Source organism: Durio zibethinus, chromosome 22 (genome assembly GCF_047325235.1).
Source record: "Durio zibethinus cultivar Kanyao isolate XHJ-2024 chromosome 22, ASM4732523v1, whole genome shotgun sequence".
NCBI lineage: Eukaryota > Viridiplantae > Streptophyta > Magnoliopsida > Malvales > Malvaceae > Durio > Durio zibethinus.
Window position 1 is genome coordinate 5,924,878 of NC_143183.1, and position 10,712 is coordinate 5,935,589.

The window sequence follows — 10,712 nt, forward strand, 5'->3', positions numbered from 1 at the left end:
TAGAATATCATCTAAAATTCTATCGAAAGTAATTTACAAATATTATTATTCACATGGATAAATTTCAACTATGATTCTTAAGGTTTTATTTGGATTTTATTTTAATCATTAACTTTTAAATTATTTTGTTTAGGTCTTCAATCTCTCAAAATTATTTATTTTGATTTTTTTATCGTATTTTTCATAGCAACTAAGAAAAATGGTCATATGGAATGTAATATCATAACAACTAAGAAAAATGATAATATAAAATGTAATATCATGTATGATGCCACGTAAGTTATCACATAAGTTACAATATAGTTGAAGTTCAAAATAAAACCATTAATTAAAAATGTTTATGATTCAAATGATACAAAGATAAAAGGTTTGAGAGTAATAGAAAATTTTTATCTATTCAGGGATTAAATGAACAACACCTACCTAAAAAGGACAAGAAAAATAGTTATTTTGAATTATTAAATGTATTGAAAATATTTTTTTAAAATTATAAAATCTATTTAAAAATCAGACTTGTCCATGAGCAATCACATATGCATTATTTCCTTATGATAAATTATAGAGTAAGTCCTTAAACATTTAGCTTAGTGGTTAAAGGTGTTTCAAAGAACATTAAGGGCTTAGTTTTGAACCAAATCTTCTATCTTTCTTTTACTTGTACTAGTATTTTACCTTCCTGATGTAACAAAAAAAAAATTGTAAGGTAAAATACATGAATAGTCACTTAACTATATGAATCTTTTTAAAATGATCATCAAATTATTAATTTTTTAATTTAGTCATTAACATTTGAATAAGTTTTTTTTTATCGCTGAGTAGTTAATTTTTAACAAAATATTGACTAGACATGTCACATTAATTGTTAAGTGTTACATTAGCTAACTGTGTATAAAAGTCAATTTTTTTTTTCACTTTTTTGCTTTTATTCTTCTCTCTTCCCAATTCTCTTTTCCTTTTCTCATTAAAATACAACCACAATCATCCAGAACACGAGAAATCTAGTTTTCGATCCATATCCACTATGTCAACTGTTGTTCATTGAAGCTAGAAATGCTTTAAAAGGCCTTTCTTGATTTTTTTTTCTTTTTTTTTTTTCACTCTTCTAATTAGTTTTTTTTTTTTAAATGCTTGGACAGCCTAAATCTAGAATTTAGTCTTGTGATTTCAAACCCAAAATGTAAACTTCATCACTCCAAATCGAACCACATCTTAGTTTGTTTCTCCTCTACCCTTGACATTCCTTTCACCTAATTTTTGAGTCCAAAAACCCTCTAGAACAAGCCAAACCCGAAACCTTTTCTTTCTTTTTTGGTTTTTTTTTATACTTTGTTTTGCTTCTTCTTCTGAAGGATGAAGCTTAAATTTTATTTATTTTTCTTTTTTTTTGTTCTGATTGTGATTTTTTAAGGTAAATATGAAACCTTTTTGTGGTGATAAAAGATGGTTTACATGGGGATAACGACAGTTGTTTTAAAGTTTTGGTTATTTGGATTTTTATAGGGTTTTAGTTATTTGTGTTTTGTTTTAGGGTTTTAAAAACAATGGATAAACTTGAAAAGATTGAAAATTTTGGCTATATGGCCACTTGGGTTTTTTTTTTTTTCTAATGAGTTATTTCAGTCATTTATTTTAATTATCAGTTATGGAGAAAAAGAGAATGGGAGGTTCTAATGGTGAAGATGGCAACAATGATTGGTATCCAATTAGTATACATGTTTTAGCTGTTGATGATGACCTTATTTGCCTCAATTTTTAGTTTACTTGTTAAAACTTAACAAGAAGGGATAATTAGAAAGGTAAGGATGATGAAGGAAAGAGAAAGAAAATAAAAATTTTATTATCCAAAGGAAAAAATGAAAAAAAATTAAAAGAAAAAAATTATTTCATATTTTAATTTTAATTTTTGTTGTTAATGACATATAAGCTTTAACTATGTGGTATTTTTTATGGCATGGACATGCCATGTGACAATTGACACCATATGTGGCATGTGCAATTAGAATGGCTTAGTGAAAAAAAAAAAAACACTTATTTAAACATTAGTGGCTACATTAAAAAATTTAATAGTTTGGTGATCATTTTAAAAAAATTCATATAATAAGTGATTATTCATGTATTTTATCCTAAATTGTAGCTAAGCCTATTTAGATTTCCATGAAAGGATCGAGCAGGGTTGTGTGAAAGCTTTTGAAAGTACCAATTAAGTCTAATAAGTTCACATATATCTTTATTATAAACTAGTACAATGACTTGCACTTCACTGTGGCTCATTATGACATTTACATTGTCACACATAATAATGATAACTAAAATGAAAATAACATTATAATAAAAGGAGTTAATATATTTTCTAATATTAAATAATTAAGTTCAAAGTTCAAAAGATATATTTAAAATTGTCTGTTAAATATTTAACATGCTAAATATTCTAAAGGATGCTATATATTTCAAAGTTCAAAAAATAATATTATAATGTTATAATGTTCTAACATTATAATCCTTTTTGGTTACTATTTTACTATCATTTTAAAGGATGTTTTAGCTCCATTTGTAAGTGCAACCAATATATTTTTGAATTTCTACATTTGATTGATTACTCATATTTCAAATATATATATATATATATATCTTGTTGTTTTGATTTATGTGTTTGCCTATAAATAATTTAGTTTTTTTAGATGATTGATAAATAATTGCATCAAATGTTGGTATCTTATTGATTTTTTTTTTTGTTTTCTAAACTTCTTTGAAAGTTGGTTGTGTTATGGTATTTTAAGTTTTGAAATTTTGTTCCTTAATATGTTTTAATGCACTTGATGTTTATTTGACATGTGATATTATTTTAATCTCTTATCTTTCTATAGGAATATATGGTAAACTAGTTTATTGATTGCTTGTATCAAATGTGAAGGGCTTAAGACTCTTCAACTCAATGGCTCTAATACTCGAGAAGAGGTTATTGGCTACATAATTTCAGTAAATGTAATATGATTATTTGTATTGACAACCTATTTTGAAATAGTTTCTAGTTGTATGAGCAAGTGACTTTTAGGAGATTGCCTATTTAATTTAAGTTGTACATCTTAGAGTGATGGATAACATGCTTGTTTGTTTTTAACTTTTTTTTTTATCTAAAATTGAGTTAATTCGCACATATTTCTAAAGTTGTTATTAGTCTATGCATTATGTCAAATGGGTAAACTCCTTATTTCATAATTTTGAGTTAGTTCCTTAAATGCTTGTATATGTCCATGAATTATATAAAATATTATGATTCTATTGAAAAAAAGATATTAGACACTAAATTTCAATATTTGTGTAAGCTAAATATTTAGAATGCAAGAAAAGATGTGAGGCATTTGACCATACCTCTTGTCAATGCTAAAATATCGATTATATTGATAGTGAGAAAGAATTTGAGTACTAGTACATTTAACTTGTTGAATTTTTCAACTAAAAAACCTATAAAGAAGCAAAAAATTGTTAGCCAAAATGAAGAATGAAAGAAAGTACTAATGCTTGGCCACGTGTAAAGAATTGGTTTGGAAAGGAAAGGGTTCTCATTTTGAAATTTTTTTGTGCAATTGCTAATCTCCTTAAAGAGTTGCTCATAGTGAAGCTTGCAATATAAAACTTCTTTCATTAAGGAAATACTACTTATCATTTGTAAAAAAAAGAATTATGACCAATACATTAGATTGATCTACCTTCAATGCTCTATAATTCAATGAAGAAGGTGAAAAAAGACATTTTTTACATATATTGATCATACATGTTTTGTTGGTCACTTTGTATTCATCTAATTCAATTTTATGAAAATAAAAAGTTCATCAAACTTTGATTGTCCCATTAACAATTTTATAAAATTTCTAAAATTCTTGCACAGTTAAAGATCATAGTTATATTATACATATCACAAGAAGTCCATTGTAATGAAGCATATTTCTTATATCATTGTTTAGCAATAAACCTTTTAAAAGAGATGAGGAGAATGTGATGTACCTTAGAATTTGAGGTTTGTCATCAACCCAGCATTTACTTATTTAAGTTTTTTTTTTTTTAACAAAATCATTGTGAGAAACATAATAATATTGCACAATTTAAAATCTATAATTCTCTATTTAAATGCCACATCACATCTCATCAGATAAAATGATTACACAAAAAAATAATATTAAATTAAAAAGCAAAAACAAAGAAAAATAAGTAAATCATAAAAGTTACAAATGTAACTATTATTAAATGTTCACATTAAGCCTAGTAGAGGTAACAATTGAAACAGCCACTCCATTTAGATGGGTGGCTATATTTGGATTGCTTTTGAGCTCTGCACTAATAACACTTTTAGTATCTTATCTTGTACGCTAGTAATTTTGTAGTTGTACCTTGCAAATAAATTAAATCTCAAAACTCTTTAATACAAACTAAGAGCTAAAACACCATTTAAATTGAGATTATATAAAATAATAAGATTAAATAAGAAAAGATAACAAAACACTAAAAAAATGTCTTCTTTTCTACAACTTCAAAGTATTATGTTGATATCATATGGACAACTTGATATATAAGAATAACAAAATTGTTAAAAGTTAATACCCCTTTATAATATTAAATATATATTAAATTTTTTTTTTGAATATAGGTATGCTTAGCCAATTTAAAAAAGAGGCATACCTAACAATTTAGTTTAGGTCTAGAAACCAAATTCTTTACTACCACGCATTTTTAAGCTTTTAATTGATTACTAAATTCACTGAAAATTCAATTTTGGCTTCCACAAAAATTGCATCAGTGTTGCATCAAACCAAATTTCAAAACCTCCTAATCTCGTCCGTAAAACTTTTCAACACATAGATTCCAACATAAGTGGTTTTATCTCTTTTTCTCTATATTTCTATATTTTTTCCTCATATTTCTCTATACAAAAATTTTTATCTAATAATCAATACTCAAAATCAATGAATGTAATTCAAGACAGTAAAAAAGGTTTGACTAAAGTCCACCATGTACATGAGAAAATTGGAATCAATTAATGTACAAAATTATTTAGCAGGAAAACACCATTAAATTCATAAAATGTTGAAAAGAAGACATACCTCATCTCCTGCAATTTAAATTCAATAAATACAATAAAGTTGGAATTTAAAGTTAAAAATAAGTTCTTAGGTTTTGACTTTGTCTTGCGTAGAGAAAAGTTTATTCAAATCCCTAAAAGAAAAAGATGTAAGCTTTTTGAAAAAGTTAGATAATCAATTAAAAGACACAACACTAACATGGATTCAATCTAGTCATAAATAAATTGAACCACCTACTTTTTTCCTTTTTGTAACTCAAACTATGCTTTTAATATTAATAATAATATGGATGTACCAAAATTTATTTCATCATGTTCAAAACTAGAATTTATTTTGCCATGTTTAATACCACTTCAAGCATCTCAATTTGGTTTTGTGGCATTGATTGTAGCTTCAATCGACAATGGCAGTTGATTCTTTTTGCTTACTTCCCCTCCATTTTTTTTATTATCCCCTTTTCTTTTTTTTTTTCTTTTGATTTTTTTTTCACCCATGTCTGTGTCTCTCTAATTTCATTTAATCTCTCTTTTTCATAACATGAAATGTGCCTCTTCAATGTATTCATTCTACAATATGCAAAAGTATTGCATTAGTAAACTTTAATGAACATGTTAAAATCTTGATAATAAAAGTAGTAATTTTAATAATATAGAAGGCAAGCATTTCATTTGAATAATATAGGTCTATGTTCATATTTTCAAATGAAGGAAAGTTCTAAAAAAAAACAAAAGAGTTTATGAGATTTGCATGATTGAGCTTAAAACCCACCAATTTGAACCAATGTGGTTTTTAAAATCTAAGTCCTTTTATAAACGTTAAACTATAGCATCGTAGGTAGCCTAAAAATAATATTTAAGCAACAACAAAAAATTAGCCTAAAAAAATAAACATTAAACCACAACATCACAAGTAGCCTCAAAACAATCCTTAAACAACAACCAAGGATTGGCCTAGCCATTGTAACCCTTTTCATTCATCTTCACTATAAGAAAATTTTGATTGATGAAGCTTTTACGTCATGGGAATGAATTGTTCTACCCCAAACTGCCTCCTTACTAAAAGTGACGCATAACTTGTTATTCTTCATAAACCTAGAAGTGAGACCACGGTGTTAACTCTACACTGATATAGCATAGGTTCATGATTCATCCACGAGACCAACCATCTTACTTTGACACTTGTCAATTTTTGTAAGAAAGCTACCCATTCTTTTTTAGACTTTTTTTTTTGATCATCTATTTTCATAAAATTCCTTGATCGTAGCTCGATTGCGGACATAAAGCTTCGAGAAAGCATCTTTTCTCCATTTGAAGTGGCTTTTCATCCATGGGTACAATAACTATATGCAACCTATAAAATGCGTTCCATTCCGACGATAACAACTCAAAGATCTGACATTTTCTGCTAATATTATCGTTGAAGGGTTACAGCTATTGATCACACTTTTGAAGAAGTCAATCACTGCTATTTCAATATAACCCAGAACCTTTGGAAATATCACCATTCTATATATGGCTAAGGCAAATATGCCTAACCTCCGTTCTTCGTCGACATGTTGCACTAGGAAATCATGAAAGAACTTCCAAGATAGGCAAACCTATTCTTGTTTTTTCTTTATATGAGAATCCATAATCTTTTTATCTAACCCCCATGAGATGGGTCAAATCTTTACGAAATCTTGACTTATGTTTTTTGACATATATCTTGTCAGGAGTTTTGAGGTGTAGGCCTAATAAAATCGAATATTCTTCGACGATTGGCTTCATATCAACTTTATTGAAGATGAAACACTTATATGCAGATCCTAAAATTGCACTGTAGCTCTAATTAGTTGATTGTCAACATTTACTGCAAGAAGGTGTGCTATATGTCTATGTTTTTGGCAAAACTTCTCTTACCTTGATAGACTCATCTTCTTTCATATATCAACCAAATCCTCTAGATTATTTTATTTGAGGAGGATAGATGTTTCTTGAGACAAGGTAAAAGCATATCCGATTGGTAAATAGTCACCTATTTTTAGTTAAATTTTTTTTACTGGACCTTTACTTTGTTGGGTGACTCCCAAGGAGTTAATACAGACGAAGAGTAAACTAGTTGTTCTGCAGAGTCTATGAAAAACTCATTGTTGAAGACCGTCTTTCAGGTAAATGTTCTTTATGCAACTTTATGATATGAGTATAGATCATGCAAACATAAATAAGAGAAGAGATTAGTACATCAAATAAAGAGAATAAAAAAATAAATAACTAAATAAATTAAAACATCACATACAATAAGATGAATGAATCCTATGCTTCTAGTCAATTCTAAAGGGAAATAGATGGCTCTATCTATAGGTTAGGTACTTTTAAGGTTCGTTATATATGGTTTGAGGTTAAAGTCTAAAGGTTCCCAAATTGCTTCCTATATCATCGTCCATTATAGACTAGTAAGGTATCCCAATCTTTACCCATTACAGGCTACAAGCGAAAAAAGTTCAATTTGAGTGGGCCTATTTCGTTAGCCACTATGGAAGCATTATAACCTCACAAAAGCAATAGGTACTTCACTCCCTCCTAGAGGGACAGAGCTCGGGTATAGAGTTCATGTTATACACATGCATATGAATGACAGAATTAACAAAGTATATAAATATGAGTGAATAAAAAATCTATACAAAAAGGTTTAATTTTATTAGGCTTTTAGATAACATGAATTTATTTGCTGACTTGACTCTCAAAAGTCCCTAGTGGAGTCACAAAACTGTCATAACAAATAGATTTGGGGATCTATCGCTAGACATTGACTTTAGGAGTTGTCACCAATCTTTTTTGTTTAGGTGCGATTGGCCACCTAAAGAATCTATCCTTTTAAAGAACACCTAAGCTTAAGGGTCCTTAAAAGAATAGATTCGGGTATATTAACCAGAACAGGTTTCAAGAGTTCGATTACGAGTGAGAAAGGTTATAGCACCCTCACAATGTCCATCAAAAGATGATACCGGCTTAATTTCATATTATCCGATAAGCCTTAAAATTTTACCAAATAATTAATTATTGAAAATTATTCTTAATTGGTACTTTTGGTAGAAAATTAAGAAAATTTTCTCACCTCAAGAGTATGCAAGAAAACTACTATTTCACTTGCAGAGACTCTATCGTTAGATTACTTAATATTAAAAAGATATCAAGAAAAAAAAGAAATGAAATAAATAAAATAAAATAAAAAAGAATAATGATTCAACTTTTGATATAAATATTTTTTTTTCATTTAAAAAAAAAACTCATTTGCTTTTGTATAAGAAAAATTAATACTTTCAACTTTTCCTTAAAGCATTTAGGAGTTTTTATTTTAAGAAAAATTGATACTTTCAACTTTTCCTTAAAATGTTTTTCTTGATAATTTTTATTTTTAAAGAAAATTGGTATTTTCAACTTTTCATCAAAATATTTTTTCATAATTTTTATTTTAGAAATTTTACTTTAAGGAAAATTGATATGTTCAACTTTTCTTCAAAAATATTTTTTAGAAAAATTTATTTTCAAGAAAAATTGATATTTTCAACTTTTTCTTAAAAATATTTTTTAGAAATTTTATTTTCAAGAAAAATTGATGCTTTCAACTTTTTCTCAAAAATATCTTTTAAAAAAATTTATTTTCAAGGAAGTTTGATACTTTCAACTAAAAATATTTTTTAAAAATTTTATTTTCAAGAAAAATTGATACTTTCAGCTTTTCCTAAAAAATATCTTTTAGAAAATTTTATTTAAAAAAAAATTGATACTTTCAACTTTTCCCCAAAATGCTTTTGAAAATTTTTATTTTAGAAATTTTATTTTTAAGAAAAATTGATACTTTCAACTTTTCTTCAAAAAATTTTTTTGAGAATTTTTATCTTAGGAAAATAAAAAAAATAAAAAATAAAAAAATTAAGGAATACCAAATAATTCTAATTTAATAATAATAATAACAACAATAATAATAATAATAAATAAATAAATAAATAAATAATTTTTTTTAAAAACAAACCTTGAAACAACTTGGCTCGGCTTAACAGGGACGCGGCTTAAGAGACAAACGTGGTTGGAATGGCTCGATTCAGAGGCTTAGCTTAACGGCTCAACAGAGGTTGAATAAAACGGGTTGGCGGGTCTATGCGCTACGGGTCGGGTCAGATTTTGGGTGACGCACAGATCCTGCCCACTTTCGATGTCCCAAAACGATGTCGTTTTGCTTAGGTATAAAATATGAAAATTTTCTCGTTTTCTCAGACTGCTTCTCCACTCTCTCTCTTCCTTCATTTTCCTCTATTTTTCTCTCCAAGTTACCAAGAACTCCGACGGAATTCCCATCGATTTATGGGTTTTATAGCCGAAAACTGGGTTTTTTGCCAGAAAAGTCGTAAAAAAACTTGAATCTGATCGAAAAATTCATCGAAATTTGGATTTTTCAAAGATTTTCTAGGAAAAAAAATAGCTAAAAAAATTCTAAAAAATTCTCACAGATTCCTAAAATTGCTTCTAACCAGAACCATTTTTTGCTTCTGTTTTCTTCTGTCTCATGTTTCTCTGTGTATCCTAGCAAGCTTAGTTAAGATTTGTATTTATAGAACATAATCCAAAGGCGAATGGGAATCCTAACTCCTCTGGACTTTTAGTCTCATCCAACCTCTCCCAATTCAATTCAAACTCCTTAGCCTAATTTTATACCAATTCATCTACCTTTTTTCATGTTTTTATTTTTTTTAATTAATCAAAAGGTAGACCTCGGACAGATTGGGTGTCTACAACTATGTTTGGATTAAGAGGAGGGGAAGGAAAGGAAAATAAAGGAAAATAAAAGGAAGTAATGGAAACAGAAAAACTTTTCATTTGTTTGAATAAACTTTTAATTTTTTTTAAAAATGAAAGAGATGAAAACTTAATAATCTTTAGTTTCTCTTGTAATTTTTACCTTTTTAATACTTCAATTTGGGAAAAAAATTAAAGAACGAAAAGTTGAAAAAATTTTATTTTTATAAAAAAACAATTATATCTATATTTTTATTGTAATATTAGATTTGATTATATAACTGATACTTCCTATAAAAATAATTTCTTTTTATGAGCATTTTATATAACATAACAGTTTAAAAATATTTTATAATTTTTCAAGTCTTAACAACAAAACAAGACAAATTATTGTTAGAATAAATTAAAAAGGCTGAATTAAAAATAAAATTAAAAGAAAATTAATAATTAACTAATACATCTTATCATATTAAACATGCTCAATTTTGTTTAGAAAATTTTGTTTATACAAATTAGGTAGTATAAAGATATATATGTATATTATATGTCACTTTATAAGTTATAATTGAAAAAATATTATAATAAATTATTTCTTTTCTTTTTTATTATTTATCCAAACAATGATTATTAGAATTCCTTTCATTCTTTTTTTTTTTATATTGATTTTGAATATCCAAACAAGAGTACATATACTTTTTCTTTTCTTTTTAAAAACTTTCATTTTATTTTTTTTCCTTTATTAATATCTATTCAAATATAACGTAAGTGCAATACTATATAATAATAATAATAATAATAATAATAACAATAATAAATGCTAAATTACCGTATACCTATCTAGATTATCTAAAAGTAACGAGCTACA